Source organism: Syzygium oleosum, unplaced genomic scaffold, assembly GCF_021117445.2.
Source record: "Syzygium oleosum isolate NSW1041296 unplaced genomic scaffold, Sole_v2.1 Sole_v2.10, whole genome shotgun sequence".
In the NCBI taxonomy this organism is placed as follows: Eukaryota; Viridiplantae; Streptophyta; class Magnoliopsida; order Myrtales; family Myrtaceae; genus Syzygium; species Syzygium oleosum.
In genome coordinates, this window is record NW_026607494.1 from 8399967 (window position 1) to 8424058 (window position 24092).

General features: G+C 43.9%; 1 pseudogene; it reads right to left on the reverse strand.

The window, feature by feature from the left end:
- The window catches only part of LOC115667025 (rRNA (cytosine-C(5))-methyltransferase NOP2C-like), a 28929-nt pseudogene extending 5355 nt beyond the window's left edge, over positions 1-23574 (reverse strand).
- Positions 23575-24092: the final 518 nt, after the last annotated feature.

Sequence of the window (24092 nt, forward strand, 5' to 3'; positions counted from 1 at the left end):
TTTGTTGTGACCTTTTTCTTTCTGTTCACGCCACCGAAGACGTAAGGGCCTCTTGATAGTGTCTAATATATTGCGCAGAATATATGCCCCATGCTGACCAAATTCCCTTTGCTTCTTTCCCTGTGTTCTTCAAAAGAGGAAATACGAATATATGAAAAGCCACCCATCGACTTTCTTCTTCGTGTATAACAAACATTTGTCGAAAGATATATTGCTCAAGATCAACTACATGTCCCACGTGCAACATTACCTCTCATTCAATATTTATTATATGCTAAAAATCTTTTCTTGCCTCCCTTTGTCCGACAGACAAAGACTCGATCAAATATTTTCTTTTATTCTTTGCTCGATAAGCTTTGCTTTCCAATTGTTTCTTGAGCCAAAGATTTTCATGATATTTTCTCAATATTTCCTAATCCAATGTGCCACACGCCCAACGCACATGTCAATCTTGACCACTTGAGGGAATAATGAGTTGGGCGAATCTTTAATTCACACGGGCTTGATCAGTTAATTCCATTGGGTTAGAACCTCGTACTTGAGTCCATTAACTCAGGTTCAATTAAATTTTGTGAAGCCCATCCGCCACCGATCCGATACAAATGCAACTACTTAATAAATGTTCTTAAAACTAAATGCTATGTAATTTAACTTTAATATTTTTGTTAGGGACTAAAATTTAATCCTAATTTTCTGTGCAATTAATCACTAAATGGTTAGTCAAAATTTAGGTGTCAACGGTTGCCCTCTTTGAAGGTGAGCTCGTAGAGGTTGCATTCAAAGACTAAATGATACCTAAATTTTGACCATGCAAATGTAATGAATGTTATTTTTGTGGGAGTATGAGTCCCATTTTGAAATGCAAGTATATCATGATGCATGTTAACATGAATAAAACATACCGAAGTTACTTACGACAAGAGTGGTAGCGTAATTTGAGGCATGACTCGATCCTATAGGTTGTTTGGCAAATGTTTGGGCTCGGTCCCAAAAGTATTGCTCGATGAACGCGATGGACTTCGGTGACCGTAATTCAATTAGGACACACAAAGGGTAGTTCGAATTACTCGGATATCGTCGGGGTAATCAAAGATGGTGATCAATAGACACCTGGATATTGTATCGAGGTGTCTAGAGATCAAAGAATGGAAGACTACTTCGAATATCCGGATATCGTCGAGATACTCGAAACGGACCTTCATTGAATGCCTGGATATCGTCGAGGCATCCGGTGATAACCTAGCGAAACGGAATTTATCCCACCTTTTGTCGAAATACCGGATATCATCGGAGGTACTCGAGAAAATTATTCATTAGGAACACTGTATATCATCGGAGGTGCCTAATGCGGGGCTTTCTCCAATTTGCTAGAAAGGGGCTTAACAAGGTGCCTAGTTATCATCGAGGTACACTGAAAGCGATTCAACAAATTGGAATACATTCCTACTTTTAACGAAATACCTGGATATCGTCGAGGTAATCGGAAAAAGTCAATTGCTAAACACCTGGATATCGTCGAGGTGTTCAAGAAGGAACTTACCAAATTGTTTGAAAGGTGTGCCTCACGAAATATCTAGTTATCATCTGAGATATTTAAAAGGACTTGATCGATAAATACCTGGATATCGTCAAAGGTATTTAACGATTTGGCGAACAGAGGGGCTAGCCCGAATGCTCGAAGATTCCTTGACAAAGTACCTGGATATCATCAGAGGTACCTGAAAAGGCTTGATCAATAGATGCTTGGATATCGTCAGAGGCATCTAGAGATCGCAACAAAATGATCAACTATGGGGCCTGACGATTGCTCGAACAGGTTAGGGATACTTGGATAGTCACAGGCATCCAAGGTATAGAGATATACTTACCTGGTGATATCTCTAACTCTTGAGGGCGTGTCTCCTGCTAGACACGGTTTTAGGCGACATGTAACATGTATTCATGGGCAATCAAGAACACATATACTCATGCACTATGAATTCAAGCGGTTCTCATGCATGACGATTTTGTCAAATCAGCATTACAAAATTTCTTTGGGGAGAATCATGACAAGACAATTCGGATTCACAAGTGGATGTCTTGAAAATGTCAAATGAGGGACCTCCGGTCCGAAAAGGCTTTCACTTGCTCTTATTGAAAAGGCTGATTTATGAGAATTGCTCCATCTCACCATCATCATGTCAACAAAGGTCCGAGTATTCTCGCAAGAAGTACGACCTTACCAATCCGAGAGGTCTTTATTAGGACCGTAACGTGGGTTTGGTCAATGGCTTAGCAAAAGGGGACTCTTCGAGTCGAGGCTATTGAAAGAAAATGCTTCGCAATCGTCTCCGGGTTTACAAGTCAAGAACCCTGCAAAATGAGATAGAAATGGACTTGCTCGCACTTCTTCGAGCTAAGCTTATAAACATCCGAATCCTACATTAGTTCAAGTGCCCTAATCTGAAGAGACTTTACAAGGGACGTAACGTAGGCTAGGCTCATGAGTTGAGAAATGAATGGATCATTAGGCTCAAAATGTGTATAATTGGGGTGAGAGTTGGTGATCATCTCAGCATTATCACCGGTCCTCTTTTCCGCCGGGATTGTCTTCTCGGTAGATGCTCCATTGGCCTCGAGAGCTTATCACTTGATTCCTTAAGGCGTGCATGACTTTGACACATCTTAACATTTTCTACTCAAGTTCTCTCCTTTTCCTTCAATTTTTTTTTCTTCTTCTTTTTTTTTTTTTTTCATGGGCATTGGCCTTGCTTTTACCAGGAACACTGCTTTTTCGCCCTTTTTTTTACTTTGACACTTGACATACGTTGTTTACAATGTAAACATTGGCCAACTATACTGCGAGTGAATGGCTCACCATTTGGACTCTCGGGGATTTTGTCTTCTATCGACGTTTCGGATATCTTTGCTTAGACAATGATGACTTTTGCCTTGCCCCGGTGTGGGGATGATCACCAACCGGGTTTAAGAAATGAATTTGCAGGCTCAATTGGGCTTAGCAAAGGTAAAGTGTGTATAGGATAGAGAAAGAAATGCTCTTCGTCATCCTAAGGCACTTGAACTTTGTGTGAATTCATCTCGAAAAAGCAACACTCGAAGATTGATGTAAGTGAGAGCAAGACAATCTCTATTCATTTTTTCACCTTATAATGCTTTGACTTACCTCGGTTGCCCCGATGTGGGGTGGTTCTTGACAGGGTAATTTGAAAGAATTTCTCCAAGTGTTTAGGCTCAAAGTGGCGAAACAATGGATAACCTGTGGTGTTTGTGATAGAGAAATGAACCGCCTTTCGTCACTTCGGTTGCCGTACCTTTTGCGAGATAACCCTTTACCTTGCAGATATGGAATTTTTCCACTCAACTCATTGAGGATTAGTGCATGGGACTGTGTATAGGATAGGGCTTGCCTTTCATCATCCCGATGTACCTCATTCAACACATTCAATTCATTCTACATGAGTTATCAGTTGTCAAAATAGATTCCCCTTTTGAAATCGATGATGCGGACAAAATAACCATGCAGAATTTAAAACCAATGCACACATCTTAACTTGAAATTGATTGAAACCATTTATTCATCGGTGAAATGTTTGCAATTTAGAATATAAAACCAAACACTTGCAAACTTTTGCTGCAAAATGTTAGATTTTATCAAGGGTAATACATCTTCACGACATCGAATTAACGGGATTGGAGAACTCACGACCATCCATTTACTGCGAGAATCGGGCACCTCCAGGAAGCACCTTTTTAACCACATATGGTCCAATGTAGTTTGGGGCAAATTTACCCTCGGGAACAGGAAAGACTCGGGCGGTACCTTCCTTAGGACTAGGTCATTTACCTCGAAGTGTCTTGGACGCACCTTTTGGTTGAAGGATCTAGCTATCCTCTGTGATAGGTTTGGCCGTGGCAAATGGCTTTCAATCGTTTCTCATCAATCGGGTTCAGCGATCATGCCTTTGTTGCATCCATTCGCCTCGAGACAACTCCACGAGACAAGACTCGCAGGAAGGGATCTCTACTTCGACGGGCGGGGTGCTTCCATACCATATACTAAGGAAAAAGGGGTTGCCCCGACGAGGTTCGGATAGGTCCGATCGCCATTAGTGCAAATGGCAACCTTTCATGCCAGTCACAATAGCTTTCGGCCGTTTTGGCGGGATCTTCTTGATGTTCTTGTTAGCGGCTTCATTGCTCCATTCATCGTGGACGATAAGGAGATGAATTCAAGTGCGGATCTTGAACTCGTTGAACAACCGATCTATGAACTTGTTGTTCAAATTTGTCCCATTGTCGGTGACAATAGCCTCGGGGACACCATAACGAGCGACTATATCTCGCCGATGAATCTTACAACATTCCTTGCGGTGACGTTCACATAAGATGCCGCCTCAATCCACTTGGAGAAATAATCAATCGCGACCAAGATAAATCGGTGTCCATTTGATGCCTTGGGATTAATTGGGCCAATCACATCAATGCCCCACATTGAAAAGGGCCATGGCTCGGACAAGCGATGTAGTTACGTCTGGGAACATTTATTTTATCCCCCATGAACCCGAGCGATGACATCTTGAACATGTTGGATACTGATCACTTTCAAGGCGAGCCAATAATAACCCAACCTCATGATCTTCTTAGCTAGCATGTGGCCATTCATGTGTGGACCACATATCCTCGTGTATTTCTTGCATGATTGGTAGCTTCGGCCGCATCCCAGCACCTCAGCGGGATCGAATTGTAGGATCTTTTGTATAGCTTTTCACCACGACAAAGAATTTTGAAGCCATTTTCATTATGTACTTCCTATCGGCGGGGTGCTTCCTCGGGAAATTCTTGTCTCTGGATATAACTCATGATATCGTAATACCATGGCTTTTCGTCAGGTTCTTCGGTCACAATCATACAGTAGGCCGGTTTTGTCAGGACTTCGATCTTCAAGGGTTCTACCTCTAATCCACCAGTCACTTGCAGCATGGATGATAATGTAGCTAGCGCATCAGCGAACTGATTATGGGACCTGGACAAGTACTCAAAGAGATATCCTCGAATTCCTCTATAATTTCTTCAAGGTATTCATGGTACGGCACTAGTTTGGTGTCTCTCGTCTTCCATTCTCCTGGTTTGAAGAATAATTAGAGCGGAATCACCAAACACTTTCAACTTGGTTATCCCCATTTCCATGCGGCTTGGAGTCCGAGGATGCAAGCTTCGTACTCGGCTATGTTGTTGGTACGGGGGAATACCAACTTTTTGCCTCTTGGATAATGTTGCCCATCCGGGGATATTAAAGCTGCCTGAGTCTTGGAACCGACCAAGTTTCTGGCTCCATCGAAAAACATGGTCCATGCGTCTTCTTTTATTACGAATGCGATCTTCCGGAGAATATCTATCATCATCGGGGATTCCGGGATTTTCGGCTAACACATCAGCAATTACTCGGCCTTTAACCGACACGTGGCATCGTCCGGACATCAAACTCGAAATTAAAATCTGCCATTTGGCTAACTTCCCTACCAAAGCCGGTTGATCAAGTAAATACTTGATGGGATCGTTCTCGTCACAAGCAAAGTCTGATGATGCAGTGTATATTGTCGCAGCCTATGGAGCACCCATACTAGTGCAACGCAAGTCTTCTCGGCTTCAGGATAATTCAACTCCGAAATGGTGAACTTCTTACTTAGGTAATAAATGGCTCGCTCTTTTCCATCTTAGATTTTCCGGGCTAACATCGCACCTAGAGACTCGCTATGAATCGTGAGGTAAAGGATCAAAGGCTGGCCCGGCATTGGTGGGACTAGCACTGGTGGTTTCATCAGGTACTGTTTTAATTCGTTAAACGCTTCCCGACAATCATCGTCCCATTCTACTTGAGCATTCTTCCTTAGAAGTTTGAAGAATGGCTTAGCGGTTCGGAGAGTCGAGAAATAAAACGGGCTATGTAGTTCAATTTACCGGAGGCTTCGCACTTCTTTCATGGTCGATGGAGGTTGTAACTCACATATAGCCTTCACTTTGGAGGGGTCAACTTCAATACCCTTACTGCTTACTATGAACCCGAGTAATTTGCCCGAGGTTGCTCCAAACATGCACTTCGTTGGGTTGAGACGAAGCTTAAACTCACGAAATCTCTCGAATAATTTCTTCAAGGTATCGACGTGACTCTTCCCAGGCACGAGACTTGGCGATCATGTCATCGACATAGACCTCGATTTCCTTATGCATCATATCATGGAAAAGCGTCACCATTGCCCGTTGGTATGTTGCCCGGCATTTTTAAGGCCGAAGGGCATGACCTTATAGTGGAATGTTCCCCATGGAGTGATGAACGCTGTTTTCTCCTTATCATCGTCCTTCATTTTTATCTGATTATAACCCGAGAAACCATCCATGAAGGAAAACAGCTCGAACCTAGCAGTACTGTCCACCAAAACGTCTATATGTGGCAATGGGAAATCGTCTTTAGGGCTGGCCTTGTTTAGATCACGATAGTCGATGCAAACCCGAACTCGGCCATCTTTCTTCATGACTGGCACGATGTTGGCCACCCAACTGGGGTATCGGGTGACTTCAATAAACCCTACTTTCAAAAGTTTCATGACCTCTCCTCTATCTTCTTCGAAAGTTCGGGTTTGGTTCTTCGCTTGTTTCTTGGGCGCCATGTCCGGATTAGTAGGTAGACTATGCTCCACAATAGAAGGGTCTAAACCACGGCATATCGGTATACGACCAGGCAAAGATATCCTGGTAATCCTTCAGCGGTTGGACCAGCGTTTCGCTTCACCTTCGGGAAGGGTTGCCTATCTTCACCTCTTTGGGTTCTCCGGAATCACTCAAGTTGACGGTGATAGTTTGGTCTACCGTTAGGACTTTAGGTCTTTCATGATGCTCTAGATCGCGGCTGAAGGTCCGAGAAATCTTCGAGTTCATTGATGTCATCGAGATCGGGCTCGGTGGCACATAATTCATCGATTGAACCGTTTCCATACCTCACGTGTCACAAGATTGCCCCCTGGAAACATAAAGTAGGCGGTTCGGAAGGACAAACGGGGCTAAAGAGTGTATTTTTATTTCTTTTGATTTTTTTTTTTGTGACTTGTTTTGAAATTCTTTTCAAAAAGTTTTAACACGAGGAAGCATGAAGAAGCCCGGGCCTCGGAATTCTCCTTGGACTATATTTTTATCGGTTGGATATCATCACGGGCTGGTTTGATGTACCTCAACATGCCCTCAAAAATGAAAATAACTTGTAATTTCATTGATTATCACCAAATGAATTACATTTATTGGAATGGAAATTGTAACAATCAAGTCCTAGAAATGAAAAGTCCGAAAAGCAGCTCCCGAGACGGGGCAAGTCCTAGAAAGCAGTAAAAATTCCCACGCGAGGAGTGTGCGAAAAAAGTAAAGGTGTTACTCTTGCGGGCCAGTGCCCATTCTCTCCAATGATCCTTCCTCGATAGCTCCAATGAAGAAATCATCGAACAAGGCGGTGATTCCATCCATTGCATCATCGGGATCTTTGTCATTAGAGGTGTTGGATCATCCATACCTCCCGTCCATCGGGACTATGTCACGGGGGTCAACATAGAAGCTCGGGCGCCGAGTATTTCACATAATAATCGAACTTGCCGCTCGGTTGCCCCAAAGTGTCGATCACCTCCTTCTCTTCATGCATCATTCTTGCGGGGCCTGGGAATGTGGCGCGGATGTGTGGAAGCAACCTACCACGCCCAAGCTCTCCGTTATTTTGGGTAATTCCACGTGCGTTCTTCAACATTCGGCTCTTCTTCGGACCGCTGTCTATTCCTGCCCATCTCCTCGACCTCGACCTCGACCACGTCACGTCCACGTCCACGTCCACATCCCCCATTATTTGGCTCGCTTGACCACGGTACCCCTGACCCGGTAGTGTGGGGCCTCCGAGAGACTTTCACTTAGGTTGGCGGATACCTTGACCATTCCTACCAAGGCCTTCACCGGAGTAAAGCCATGGGACACCATTACTACGCCAACCATGCTGCGGCATTTGACACCTCGGGTATGGGCGGTGATGATCCTCTTGACGCATGTATGGTTGATACAAGCTCGAGCGGCGATAGCTCGATTCTATTTTGCAATCCGGCTCAACATAGGGGATAGCCGTTTGCATGGTAAATTGGATGCTCTTCTTCACCGTGGACTGTGACTAACTTTCTCTCCACAACGAACTTCACCTTCTGATGTAAACTGGATGGCACAGCTCCGGCAGTATGAATCCATGGACGACCCAGCAGAAAATTGAATGCAGTGGGAATGTCCATAACTTGAAATAGGATGTTGAACATTGTTGGTCCTATTTGTATATCAAGGTGGATCTCTCCCATCACTTCTTTCTTTGTTCCGTCAAAGGCTCGCACGAGGTCTTCGCGAATTTATCCTAGAAGGATCTATCTTGAGGCGGTGTAAAGTCGCCAAAGGACAAATGTTCAAGGCGATCCGTTGTCAATGAGTACCGGGCTACATGCGAGGCCTTGTATTTGAAATGTAAAGTGCCTTGGTATGCCCCTCCTTCCCGGAGGGAACTCTTCATCGAAAAGGCTATGAGGTCTTGAGGAGTATAGAACCTACAAATTCCTCCAATTTGTCATGATCGATCGTCTCGGCACGTGGACTTCACTTAACACCTTCATTAAGGCCTTCGATGCTTGACGGATGTGCTGGAGTAGTTCAAGCGAGAGAGATTTGTGCGGGCATCTTGCGCAATTGTTCAACTATGTTGTATTCGCTAGCCTTAATCACGGCTAGAAACTCCTTGGCTTCTTCATCAGTAACAGGTTTTGCAGGTTGGGCATTAGCTTGGCCATAGGTACGCCCAGATCTGGTAACCAAGTCGACATCGAGATTGTAGGACCAAGGGACTGCCTTATTATCACGTGACTCATACGGTTGAGGTATCTCGATCACTATTCCTTCATCGGTTGTAGGCATGCTTACTACGATCTCTTCATCACGAGACGCGTCTTCAAGCGGAGGCATGTCTTCGAGCGAGAGGGTCGAGCTTGTCCTTCCGGTGTTCAATGTAGCAAACTCCTCGTCCCAATTAATAACCACTTCGGAGATTGTGGAGACGATGCAGTGTGATTGGCATAGACAATCATTCCGGCTTCTACCATTTCGAGAGATTCTTTTCTTCATGATAGCCCGGGGAAGGACCTCATTACTCGGGTAATAACCGGCTTTCACCAACTCACGTAGCGTCGGCGGTGTACACCTTGACATTCTTGATTCGACTAGCATCAAAACTAAATATGGCATTCACATTGCCCGCATGATCGGGGAGCGGGTTGCTCACGAACATTCGGCTTAGTGGGTTGAAAGGAAAATGCCTTTGTGTCAAGCAAGTTACGGATCCGATGCTTGAGAGTGATCGTCATTAGTTGAATGCCCACTTCACCCATATGATAATCACATTTCTTGGACGGATCGTAGTTATAGAAGCGCTCGGGGTTGGGCCTCTTTGGCTCGGTGGTAAGCAAACCTTTCTTGGGAGGACCACGCGCACTTGAGACAACGACCGGGGGGGGGTGAATTGCCTCTTGTTGTTCCTCCTCGAGAGGGTTGACGACCGTGCTATGTTGTTGAGTTTACGCTACTTGGATTCTTGGGACAAGGTTAGCATTCCGTCGGCCCGTTTGGGTATAAGTCGCATTCACTTCAAGTGCCGGTTCCTTCTCCTTCCTTGCACCAAATCTTTTGGTCGAGGAAGATGGCTCCACGAACCACCCATCTTTCAGCCTATCTCAATCTGTTCGCCTATGGGGATGAGTTGATTGAAGTTGTCGGCCGGAGTGGCTACCATCCGATACGGTACTCAAACGGGAGAGTTTTAATGAACATCCTCTTCAATTCACTGTCTATAGGTTCCGGATAACCTGAGCGGCTATATTTCTCCATCGATAGCATAATCTTTGAACGACTCGGTCTTTTCATCGAGCACGCTCGAGGTCATCGCGGGTGGGAATGATGTCCGTTATGACACATGTCTGCTTTAGAAATGCTTCACTAACTTCCTTCCAGGTTTTGAAGCCATTTATCTTCTTCATGAGATACCAATTCAAGGCGGGACCCGTCGGACTTGCTTGAAATGCATGAATCATCAGGAGTTCATTTTCAACATACGGGGTCATTTGTACGTGATATAGCTGCAGGTGGGCCTTTGGGCAGGAGGTGCCATTGTACTTGTCAAAATCTGGCATCTTGAACTTCTTCGGGATTTTGATTTGTGAGTAAAGAGATAAGTCAATTGAGGGTGAATCATGTGAGCCTTCCGGTTGCTTCACTCTCTCTTCAAGCTTGTTGACCCGTTCATTAGGTTTGTCCTTATTGACGATAATCGGACGGGGTCATCTACTAAATCGGGAAGATCGTCATCTTCCTCACTATCGGCATTCTTTCCACCTTTACGCTTTGGGGCTGATGCCTCGGGGGATGCGGGAATGGGAGCGGTCGAAAGGCTTTAATCTCGGCGGACATCTGTTGCATTGCGGTGAGGACTTGCTTCATTTGGTCCTCAATGCCAACGACACGATCTCGTAAGTCGGTTTGATCGGCCATTCTAGTTCTTGACCGTGTACGAATAGGCGATCGTGATCGGTCCGTAATTACGATTTCACGGATAAAACAGGCATACATAAGTGTCAAGAAGAATCACATGCCGATCCATGACATCGGTCTAACGCTTTGATTAAAAATGACCTCTTTATTGAAATGACGAAATTTTTTACAACGACTATAACTTGAAATCACTTAAATGCAAAAACAAATGACTCAATTCCTAAACAACGAATCTAGAAAGAAAAATATCTTAAAAGACACGAGCCATTTCATTTGGCTTGATCAATATACAATCGGGATGTGATTTCCAAACGTAATCGCTTATTCTCCTTGGCCAAGTGTGTAACTTGCTCTTGTAACTTCTCGAGCTTTTCTCTTGAGACATCTTTTCTCAGCACGGTTGGTGATCTTCTCGAGGCACCATTGGTATCTTCGGGAGTAAATTATCGGAATCTTGTGTCGTCGAATGTATTCAGCCGTAGCATAGTACTTTCTTTCTTTACCCTCTAATTCTTTTTCGGGCCATATGAGCATTTGTGGATGGCACATATCCCTGCAGCGACTTGATTAAGAAATGTTATCCTCATGGTCGAGGTCTCCGTCGGTGAAGTCGACTCGAATTGAATCGGCTTGCTTCAAAGCTGGGGAAGCTCTTGCACCACTTGATGCGGCGAGTCACCCTAGTTGGGTAATATTCCATTGCCCGGTGAATCCCGATAAAGGGATTGGGCCAACACGTCCACATGTGAGTCGGCCTCACGAACTTGGAACCATTTAGCATGCCATAGGAAACATTTGGACTTTGGATTTTTAAAGAAAGCCGAGCCAATTGGAATAATGATAATCCGGTGCATGTTTTTGTTTATTCTCAAATCTCATGATAGGGTGATCGAGTTGCTAACTTCACGTATAATCATTAGACCACCAAACCCTTTTAAGTGGGATAAGAACCAAATTTGCAAAAGTTCGGGAGAAGCACGAAAGATTTTGTCTCCATTTTCTTTAAATCGAAAGGGGAAAGAAAAGTTTACGCCGGGAGGGCATTAACAAAGTTCATTCCCCACACACTTGTCCCACTAACTTAGCAATCAAAGGATTAATAGCATTCTTGCAGTGAGGGAAAAGTATAAACCCAAAGAAAGCTAGTAGGAAAATCCTTCTCATTTGAAATGAAGTGCCATTTTGAAAACATTCATCAAGAAATGAAAATGGGCAAGTATTGCGGTGACCTTTTAAAATTTTTCTTATCTTTTCTTCCTTGATTCTCAGAAAATCAGATAAAATCGAGACAGGATTTATTCCAATAGGTGGACTAATTAATTCTAATTCCAAAGGTTTTCCAATGGCAATGCTATATTCTTCCAAGGTCGGAGTGAGCTCATGCTTACCGAAGATGAAAGTAGTCGTCTGCGGACACCAACAATGGGCAAGTGCTTGAATGAGGCCGCCATGAATGTTGATACGCAACGGAGGGAGGAGTCGGCCAATTGTTAATTCCATGAACTCACGACCAGCTCGGTCTAGCTTGTCCCACCACGCGTTGAGTTCTTTCTTGGGAGGAAGAATAAGTCGAATGTCGGAATTTCCCATTGTATATTGACCAAGACTTGCGATCAACCTAATGTCATGGACCGACAAAATAATACGATAAAGTAAATAAATTGCGAAGAAAAAGTTTAAAGGACTTACTTTACCAATAACCGGGTGGCAATCACATAGACATACGCATGCTACGTGGCTCGATTTCTACTCTAGAAGGCTTAACAAAGTGGAGCCACGAAGATGCTCGGACTAGCCGCGGGCATGCGGACTAAGTCGGGTCCTCGTAACTCCGGCATCATCAAAGAGCCGACCCATGTCGCGGGCATGCGGACCGGGGTGGTAATCTCTTTGACATCAAGAAAGAAATATCGGGATTGAGATGGGCAACTCGTACCGCGGGCGGACGGTCGGAGTGGTATCCATCTCAATACCATCCTAGGTGATCCTATGCGGCCCGGGTCCGGCGACGGGTTGTGTGTGCTAGAGTGTAGTGAAGATGCATAGGCATGCACAACGGTTCATATGCAAGCAGCTTCAATATCAAAATTGAAACATCCAATCTCAACACCTCCCCTGCAGAAAATGGTTAACAAACACTCCACCCCTTATAACTCCCATTCTGCAAAAACATTTAACACCTTAAAATGTTAGGGACGTACTGGGATCCTCATTGCCAAACAAAAATATTTTTTGAAAAGAAAAACTGGCCTAAGTCCACTAAGAGTTTTAACTCGGTCAGTGAGTCGCCAGTGTCGCGACCTAAAATTTCTCTCGAGGCTAATGGATTATTAAGACTAAGCCTAACTCGGACCCTCCCAAGCCCTACCAATTCGCAACTTAGGGTTTAAGTTTTTAACATGCAAAAGTTTTCGTACTTGGAGTCGCCACTAATCTATTTATGGTAGGTCGATTAGAAACCTAAATAAAACATAGGGAGATATGTTTTATTCCTACGAACCAGAGATTCTAAGCTCGGGGACTTGGTTACGCTAGATCTAGTCTAACGCCCTTTCGGTACCTTTTCTTTTCAAAAAATGTTTTGCGGGCAGTTTGGATTCATTTTAACTCGGTCACTAGCATGTGAGGTGATCATGCGGGTGCGCAAACCACCAAAGTAACACCCAAGAAAGCGGTAAATAAATAGCAGGATAACGTACCTTAAAGCCACGCAAGCATCTGCATTGTTAGTAAAAATCACACAGGCAATCCTAATATGATTTCTAATTAACAAAGCAAGGCACTTAAGATGTTCATTAGGGTTTGCGCTTTATTAAAATGCAAACTAACCTATATGCAATGACGTGCAAAAATGACATGCGATTAATGCAACCTAGCATGCAAACTATATGTCATGCGACGCGTGACCTAATTCTAATGACGGACAAATAATTTATTTTTGGTATTTTTCAATGAAATTCGGAATAAAAAAATTGCCTAAATTAACATGCAACCTATTCTAAAAAAATAATAATTTAATCTATCCTAAAGTGTCTTCTTTTTGGTATTAAAATTCGAAATTAAAATTACTCAAATTAAGAATGCAATCTATCATATTCTATCCTAAAGCAACTCATTCTTTTGGGATTTTTTTTTGAGAAAAACAAGATCAATTCAAATCAAACAAAGATAGAAATCGAATCAACACGACACCATCTCGCACAAGAAATATTACCGATATCCGTTTAAATTTAGAAACAATAAATTGACGAATCGTATCCCGGGCATGAGGATCGGATTGACCAATTTTCACACAAACGCGAATCATATCTCGGGCGGGAGATCGGATCGAGCGATTTTCCGTGCGATCGCGAGTCATATTTCGGGCATGAAATCGGACTGTCAATCATATGCACGTTGTGAAATTAGGAAATAATTCCTAATTTAAAGTTTACTCGGGGACGTAATGGATACGGTGATATCATTCAAAGATTGCAATGTTTCAAATAAGGAAACAATATACTCGAAAGTCAAATTATATGAGCTTTTTACCTAATTCGAATATTTGCTTTCCAAGTTTGAACGTCTCGGGATCGGCGGACGGTAGCTCACAGTGTGACTCGGAATTTGGTTCGCTGACTTTCTTGGTCAACAAAGCAAGAAGGTGGTGGAACGTGGATAACCTGCAAAAAATAATCTTGCATGGGCTAGTTCTTTGGACGACACACCAAAGGAACTTCAAGGCCTCCAATTGTCGCCGACGAACTTCTTGGTGCTACGGAGACCAGATTTCAAGACTCGCGCACAGAATTTGTTTGAGTTGAGGCGGCAAGGTTTGGTGCTTGATCAATGCGGCTGAATGGCGTCAAGATTTTCGGCCACGAACTCGTCGGGAAGCAGCGAGTTGATGAAGGTCACGGAAGTGTTGGTCGTGAGCAGCGGGGGCGGCGACTACACGAGCGGGAATAGCGGTAGTGACCGGCACGTCGTCGTCGGTCGGGCGGCGAGCACGATGCGGGGTAGTAACAACAGCAACCGGCGTCGGAGAAGAGCGGCGGTGGGGTGGCGGCGTCATGGCGGCAGCAGCGATGGCGGTCCGCAATGACTCCACGACCACAGGTATGGGCGTAGCGGTTGGTGGCGTCGGGCAGCGACAACGGCGGCCTTCGAGCTTCACGGGGCGGCGGCGGCTTGGCGATCAATGGGTTTTTGCGCTCGGCGTTCTTGAGTGATGAGCGGGCTCGGGTGGCGATGCGGTGGCGCCGGTTAGTGCGGCAAGGAGTGGCACGACCCGACCTTCTCTCACTCTCACTCACGTGTATCACTCGCATCTTTCGAAGATTATTCGAGAATTCTCGAGCTCCCCTGCTCTTGTCTATGTGTGACCCTTTTATAGGTAGGGAGGTCCTAGGTTTTCGAGGAAAGAGAATAAATCTGCTTTCCTCTTATGATTATTTAGAATATATTACATTTCAATTCTTTCCCTTTGTTGTGACCTTTTTTCTTTCTGTTCACGCCACCGAAGACGTAAGGGCCTCTTGATAGTGTCTAATATATTGCGCAGAATATATGCCCCATGCTGACCAAATTCCCTTTGCTTCTTTCCTGTGTTCTTCAAAGAGGAAATACGAATATATGAAAAGCCACCCATCGACTTTCTTCTTCGTGTATAACAAACATTTGTCGAGAAAGATATATTGCTCAAGATCAACTACATGTCCCGTGCAACATTACCTCTCATTCAATATTTATTATATGCTAAAAATCTTTTCTTGCCTCCCTTTGTCCGCTGACACAGCTCGATCAAATATTTTCTTTTATTCTTTGCTCGATAACGCTTTGCTTTCCAATTGTTTCTTGAGCCAAAGATTTTCATGATATTTTCTCAATATTTCCTAATCCAATGTGCCACACGCCCAACGCATATGTCAATCTTGACCACTTGAGGGAATAATGAGTTGGGCGAATCTTTAATTCACACGGGCTTGATCAGTTAATTCCATTGGGTTCGAACCTCTGTACTTGAGTCCATTAACTCAGTTCAATTAAATTTTGTGAAGCCCATCCGCCACCAATCCGATACAAATGCAACTACTTAATAAATGTTCTTAAAACTAAATGCTATGTAATTTAACTTTAATATTTTTGTTAGGGACTAAAATTTAATCCCTAATTTTCTGTGCAATTAATCACTAAATGGTTAGTCAAAATTTAGGTGTCAACAGCCGCGAAAAATAACCTCAAACGGCCTCCGAATCCAGCCTCGGTGCCCACAGGGGCAAAACCGTAATTTTTCACCCCCGGACCGAAATTCCACTTTTTACTCGTACTAACTCCCAACGTGTGTGGCCAGCGTAATATGACGTCAGATTCCCAAAAATAGTCTCTTAAGCCTTCGAAAATCGACATCGAAATCCGGGCCCAATTTCGTGATCAAAACTCGCTCGAGTTTCAATTTGAGTCTCGGCTAAGGCGGCATTTAGGACATACGCGTATCGACCTAGGGTTATTCGAATTACGACGGTCCCGATCATTGAGAGAATGAGAAATTATCATTAGTTCCAAAGATCACGATCGTTAGGTTCAGGTTCAGAACTGGTTGGCCACGTGCACTTTCGGTCTTGCAGAATCACCTGCGATCCGATTGTACATCGTTGGCCTTGGCCAAACCAAATCCATCACCTTTTCTAAGATCGGCCCACGTTGGCCCAAAATATTCACTCATCGTATCTCGAAATCGGTGTCCCGTTCACTATCGAGTCCCTAGTCCACGTACCGTTTCCTAGTTAGCCATACCCCATTGGTTAGTATCCCGAGAGTGATCAGCTCTGGGCGAGACTTACTAAAATGAAATGCGAAATACTGTCAATTTTATTGATCCCGGAATTACGTCGAAATTCGGGCTGTTACAGAAACAACGTATATATATATACACCCGTACAAAACAACACACGTGAGACCAAGGTAGAACAGCCGTCAAACAAGAATATACACTTGTACTCTTATAGTAAAAACCCTTTTTACACTATCCTTTTGAACAACTCCAAAAACCTACAGCAGTCAACTGCCACTATATTAAAAATGGTAAGTGGCACTGGTGGTTAGGCTAACTAGGGTATAAACGCTATTCAAAAGAGACGGTCTTCGCTTCCCAGGGTACCGGCCTGCTTTAGGGCTCCTAGTCAGGGTTTGAGGACTCTAATGAATCGCCCGATGGTTCCTCTGAAGACTCCTCCGAATCCATGGCTTGTGCTCGCTCATCCTCGGCTGCGATCCTCTCGTCCTCCGAATCTAGCTCTAACTCTGGGTCCAGATAAAGACCTAACTCGTCATCTTCCTCAGCTCCTATCTCCACATCGGACCCTACCTCGGCGACCTCTCCAATTTCTTCCTCATCATCTATGTCCATGTCTTCGAGTTCCTCTTCCTCGTCATCGAGCTGATCAGGAACTTCGGCGATTACTTGAGGCTCCCCATGCATGGGCTCATCCATGCCGTCTACGTCATACATCTCCTGAGGATTGACTATCTCACCATCAGCCATTCGTGGAATCATCAATCCATCTTGGTCGACCGGCACATCAAAAGTCCTAAGGGGTTGCCCTAGGTTTCCGTCTGCATCTCGTAAGCACCATGCCACGTACTCCTGGGTCTGATGAAAGTACTCTCCCACATTTATAAACACCACAGACCGGTATCTTACGTATGATTCCCCATTTCCTGCGGGGTAGGTACTGGTATACTGGTGTATCTGTACAGGTATTCCAAAAAGCAGCGGGTTCAGCATCCTTACGGCTGGGGGTCTGAAAAGTTTCGGTTTACACAACCGTGAGACGAATCTCAATGAGTTCAACCCCTAAACCTAGGCTAGGCTAGCATGCAATCTCCTGACCGGAAATAAATATTTGAAACCATAATACAACAACAATCAAATAATTCTCTGACCCTGCAGGTTAGGCAGTTCAATATATAATAATCACGGCACGTACGTGGCACACATTACCACACGTACGTCAATCACATGCTCATGCACCGAGTCTCACACACTCGCATGCCAGTCCATGCATGTTCATGCATGCAAATGCCGTCGACAGGTCACGTGCATTTCCCGGCCCACTGGCCCACACTGGCAATCGCCCAATTTATTATTTATTACGACGACTCGAGTCAACAATATTCACGGCCCGGTGCGTCTAGCCTGCTTCAAAGTGCATGAGGCGCAGCAACCGATCTGGCCCAGTGTCTCTAGCCTGCTTCAAAGTGCATGAGGTGCAACACTGATCTCCTTACGAACCAGAGCCTGCTTCAAAGTGCATGAGGATGGTCGTCTTCCGGACGTACCGGGCATCGTCCTGCTTCAAAGTACATGAGGACGGTATCGATCCGAAGGTCACGACCCGAAGGTCTTTAGGTGATCACGCAACTCATTATTATCCGAACCCAGCGTAAGACGCTTCAGGGTATTTTAGGTGATCACACACTCATGGCAGGCACGCATTCTCGCACAATTTCCCCACATGCCTCAGACTAGGCATATATAATGCGTGTCCATGTTATGCAATGCAATGCACCATGAGCACCAATGAAATTCAAACACTCAATATCACAACACGTGCTCAATTGGCCCAATTAATACCATGTGGCCCGATGTGCGATTCACAATTCAATAATTAATTACAAGTCAAACAGTGGCCAGTCGCACTCCACAAAAATCAGCCACACCACATGCGACATAGCAGTACTCAATCAATCACAATTAAGCATGAATTACATACAATCAGTCAACCCCGACATACCCGACAATTCCACCAATGGGCTCATGAATTGGCCAATCAATCCAATTACTCTCCCCAATAAATTCTCATTGATCCACTATATTTTTCCCGATAATAATTCCTACCAATCGGTACACTAATTCCTCTCAGCATGTACTAGTATTCCTAAACCAGTCGAGAAAAATGCACTATCAGTCCTAATCCGGATTTAGGAATTTTGCTCACCTAATCTAAGGTCACGACGACGAGGAACGGCGGTCGATCACTGGTGAACAGTGAAACCGGCGGCGGCGTTCCCGGCGACGGCGTACGGACGGCGGCGTACGGACGGTGGCGTACGGACGGCGACATACGGACACCTCGTACGGACACCGTACGGACGGTGGTGAACAGTGACGTACGGGACGTCGGGGACGTCATAGTGGCAGCAGCTCGGTCGTACGAGCTCCGGCGCGGCGGCGGCGCTAACCCGGGAGAGAAAAAGGAAGAGAAAGAGAGAGAAAGGGAGAGAGAGAAAGGGGTCGGACAGGGGCAAGGCTGAAGCTGGGGACTGAGGTGGTCAACGGGGAGGCACGGTGGTCGGCGGCGGCGCTCCGGTGGTCGGCGGCTTGCTCCGGCAAGGCCTAGCCGAGAGAGAAGATGAGAGAAAGAGAGTGATCGGGAAGAGAGAGAGAGATCTGGCCGAGAGTGAGGGTGAGGAGAGAGAGAAACAGATGTAATTTGGTCAAATTTTAGGGTCTAGGGTGCCAAGTGTCACAAATCTAGCCCAAAATGACCATTTTGCCCCTCATCCAATGGCCACCATTAAATCTTATCCAATAATTCAAGGGCATTTTGGTCCTTTGCTGCAATAATTAGGATAAGCCCAATTTTAATTAATTTCCTTAAGTAATCCCCCAAAATTCGGAACCAAAAATAGCCCAGGGGCAAAACCGTCATTTTTCCGGTCCCGGGGCGAAGTTTCATTTTTCGCCCGTACCAACCCTCCATGTGCGTTGCCAACATAATGTGGTGTCGGAATCGCGAAAACAGCCCTTTAAGCCCTCGAAAATCGACTGCAAAGTTTCAGGAATAAAATAATATTATTTTTTACTTCCGAGCCAAAATTTCAATTTTTGACCGAAACCACTCTAAATGTGCGTGGCCACCCCAAAATGACCTTGGCCGCGGAAAATAACCTCATACGGGCACAAAAATCAACATCGGCACCCAGAGGGGCAAAATCGTAATTTTTGATTTCCGGGTCGAAATTCCCTTTTTCGACCAGACTAACTCCAAACGTATGTGGCCAATATAATATGACGTCAGAATCGTGACAATAGTCGTGCAAGCCTTCGAAAATCGGTATCAAAGTCCGGGTCCAGTTTCGTGACCAAAACTCGCTCGATTTCCAATTTCAGGGTCTCTCACTAACGGACGGCTGTCTAGAGGTTACGCGTATCGACTTAGGGTTATCCGAGTCATGACGGTCCTGATCATTGAGAGAATGAGAAATTATCACCAATCCCAGAGGTCACGATCGTCCGGTTTAAGTTTAGGACTGGTTGGCCACGTGCACTCTCGGTCATGCAGAATCACCTGCGATCCGATTGTACATCGTTGGCCTTAGCCAAACCAAATCCGTCACCTTTCCTAAGATCGATCCACATTGGTTCATAATATTCTCTCATCATTTCTCGTGATCGGTGACCGCTCACGGTCGGGTCCCTAGTCCACGTACCGTTTTTTTTTTCCCAGTTAGCCATTCCCCATTGGTTAGCATCCCAAGAGTGATCAGCTCTGGGCGAGACTTACTAAAGTGAAATGCGAAATATTATCCATTTTATTGATCCCGGAATTACATCGAAATTCGGGCTGTTACATTGAACATGAATCATGATTAGTCAAGATTGAAGTTACTGACCCGTAAAATCTCTCGCACATTGCACTTTGATTATATTTGTCTAGTCATGTGACGTAATTCAGGAGTTTTCCGTTTACTACAACTGCAAGAATTCCGGTTTTATTTTAACTTATTCAAATATTCATGCCCCTCATTTGCCTCTCCATCCATAGCTATTGTCCACTAGTCTTAAACTTCTTAGTCTAACTGTGGAGTGTAACAACATTAAGTAGTAACGATTAAAACATGCCGTCATCTACCAAATTAAGCTTTTAAATGAATTCATGGTGGTCTCGCATGATTCCCAATCTACAAAGGCGCATACTTTCTTCAGTGCAAGAAGACTCCACTCTTGTTCTATTGCTTACCAATTAAGTCAAATTCGAGGGTGCTACATACAGTCTTATGAGAGGAAATGCTCCGGAATAAAGCCTTTCGTCTTCTCTAGCTATCTTCTCTTACTGGACATTTTTAGGTGGAGGAAAACTCTAATACGCTTTCAAATGCATCATGAAGGCAGATTAGCAGGAAGAATTCCTACCTTATTATGAGACCTATCAGCTGCAACAATCTCTCCTTCATCTTTCGTAACAATTGCAATTGCCGTGGTTTTTCCTCCCAGTATCTAGAATCCTGTCACCCTTTTGAGGATCTAAAAGCTACAATACTTCAGATGCGTGTCCACGGTAAAACAAGAATCCTTGAAACAAAATCATGCCAATCATGTAGCACTACCTCCTGATCTTTAACTCGTCCGTTTTTATAGATGCAAAGTAGCTTGTGGAAAATGAAGTTACCTAGGGCATGGGCGGTGACGATACTTGGCAGGTTTTGAAGAAATATCTCCCCCTGGAGCACATCTGGAGACCAAAAAATGAAGAAGTTAAAGGAGTTTTTCGAGCTTTATGAACGCAACGTCCAGAACCATGAGCTACGTGAAGAAATTAAGTCCGTCAAGCGAGATCAGATGTCTCCAAGATAATAGTTGATTTGCTCCTGAAAGTTGAGAAATAAACCCTTGTTTGTCGGGTAGATAATTACATACAAGCGTTGATTCCGGTTTTGATGACAAGAATGAAATATTGTAGGTAAGAGAAACCATGCCACCACATGAAATATCTTTTTCTAAAATAATATATAATTACGCATTTGGTGTAAATCATGCAAAGAAGAATGCTTCCAAAATCAGGCATTCATTGCATAATCCTCCATGGCACCACCATTTGTCAATTTGCTGTATCTTGATCCATCAGCCCCCAATATCAATTATTACAGCTTATTTATTCAGGAAGTAGATAATTAAGCCCTCGACGCATAAAAGGCCAAGAAGCTTTCTTGAAGACTTGTCCCACCGAAGCAACATAATTGACAAAATTGTTGTCTCAAGGAAAGGAATTTTAAAGATCTTATCTAATCCCAGCGCAAATAACAGAAATAGAGGCAAACAATAGTTGGAATCATAGGTTTCGGTTGAAAAGTGGTCACGAGATTTTTTAGCAGATTACTGGACTTAGTCAACTTAAAATAACTGAAAAAGGATGCAAGTGTCAAAGCAATCTTGTGAAAAGCAACTTATCGAAAAGGAAGAAACAAAATGCCATCCTTCTGAAGCAATGTACACGGAATATGTACATTAGTGTCATCTCCCCAAGGAGGAGAATTGAAGGGTACCATCAAAAGAAGATAATCTGTACACTCGATTTTTCATATCAACAGCTACTCCTTCAGAGGCACGGAAGATGCCTGCCTTTGACATCATCGCTATTCCTTGGCCAATATACATGCCATTTCTTTCATTATGAAAAGGATCTGCAATTTTAAATGAGGGTATGACTAGCATTTTCAGAGATAGCAAAATCAGATAATCACAAGTTCGAAAAGGATACTCAGTCCATGCAAAGAGAAAGACACAACATGCACTGCTCCCTATCAGGTGACAGAGATTTCACTATTTAAATCAATAACAGGATACTTGAATATGAAATCGCAGCTTCCTCATAACAGGATATCTTTTCTACGTGAAAGACCATATGTTTAACACGTGACCCCCTCGATAGCACATGTAATATAAAGCAGTTTTTGTACAAAGTAGCGGGCCCGTTTGCGAAAGAGAACACTATGACAGAAAACGTACGATGCAGATGACTGCAGATGCACTGTCCATACGCCTTTCCTTAAATTCTGATTCTAATTGAAAAGATCTTTATGCTTAGCTATGATATTTCACCAAACTAAATTGGGAACGCCTTTAAAGTTTTTAATTGATCGCAATTTAATAATTATTCCGCTACCGGACTAGATTGAAGAATAAAGTAGATGCAAAAAATGGAGAAATAAATTCAGTTCCCAACGTGCCCTTTCCTTATTTATCTCTCGCTATTTTCCATTATAAGCAGTAGGGTAACCTATGTAAAGAACCAAAAGCAGGAACTCGCGATATTACCTAAATTGAAACGAGATTTCTTAGTAAATTCTTCCTATTTATGAGACCATCAGGCTCTAGAATGAACAGATACTACTAGAGAATAAGCTACTAGTATAAATTCAGGCAATCCGCAGATAGTCGATAGACAAGATAAAACATAAAAGTACCAGACTACATTTAACAATATTCTTAATAAGTCAAGACCTTGACTATATATTCTATTTCATAAAAGGTCGATTCTTGTAAGAAACAAGGGCTCATTATTTTCTTAAAATTCCAATTTTGTATGTGCAGATGACACATCAGATGTGCCAAGGCTAACACTTTTCTATAGTGACCAACGTAGATGAGATTCATTCTCTTGTCCTCACAGATCGCAACCCTTCTGAGTTATCTACCCACTATCAAACACGAGTTTAAGTCTACATAAAGGCCATCAGACAATCCAATAGGTTCTCACAATAATTGCAAGTCGACAATATCAGTTAATCGAAAAATAGCTCTGTGAAAATGTTGATTGAATAATGAAAGAGTACTACTTGCCTGTCTAAAATCCCTGAAGAGCAGTCCCAGTCTCACGGTTCATATTAACACCCCATCCACCATTAGGACATGGCTGCTCCACGGCCATAGAAACTGCAACCACATAAGCGATGATCACTGCAAGCCACAGCACCCAGAACGCGTGCCTTAACATACACCGCCATGAGCAAACAAATCAAGAATCAATAGGCAAGTATGGTTCCCTCATGAATGCTTAATCACTTCAGAAAAGAGTACCAGAGCACCCGGAGTGCACAGCCTCCGCACATTTCCCTACTGACCATGACTTCCTTTGGAGGTTTGTCCAAAGCATGACAAGAGTCGATATTATGCGGTCCTGACCCTCGGATGAAGACCGCATAAGCCAGGCATGTTACAATTAGAAATTAAATTACCGGGTAAACCTTCTTTACGCGGATCAACCGAATCTCCTAAGGACCCCAGGACTTTCTTACTCTGTTCTTCCGAACATTTATCTCCACTTGCATTAGTTAATGAGCCATTTTGCTGAGGAAGCTTATCAGAATCAACGTCGGTATCGGTTCCTTGGAAATTCACGTTGTCAGTGGAGTCTCCAGGACCCGCTTCCTTAGTAACGGCATGCGATTTCTCATTGACAGCATCACTTGTCGACTAAAGCGCATTCACATGGATGCATGAATAGCATGGCGGGCGCCTGATCAAGGGAAATGAAAATGTAAAAGCAAGCTCCAGAAAATTGAAAGAACTAGTATCAGATAGTGTCGACAGTAACAAATGCGGCACCTAACTGTGAATACCGGACATTTTGTTAAATGTATATATTGCAGTCAAAGCAAAGTCATCTTCTCAAGCATCGATAACCCATTTTCTATCACTTTGGAATTGGAACGGTGAACTCCGAAGAACA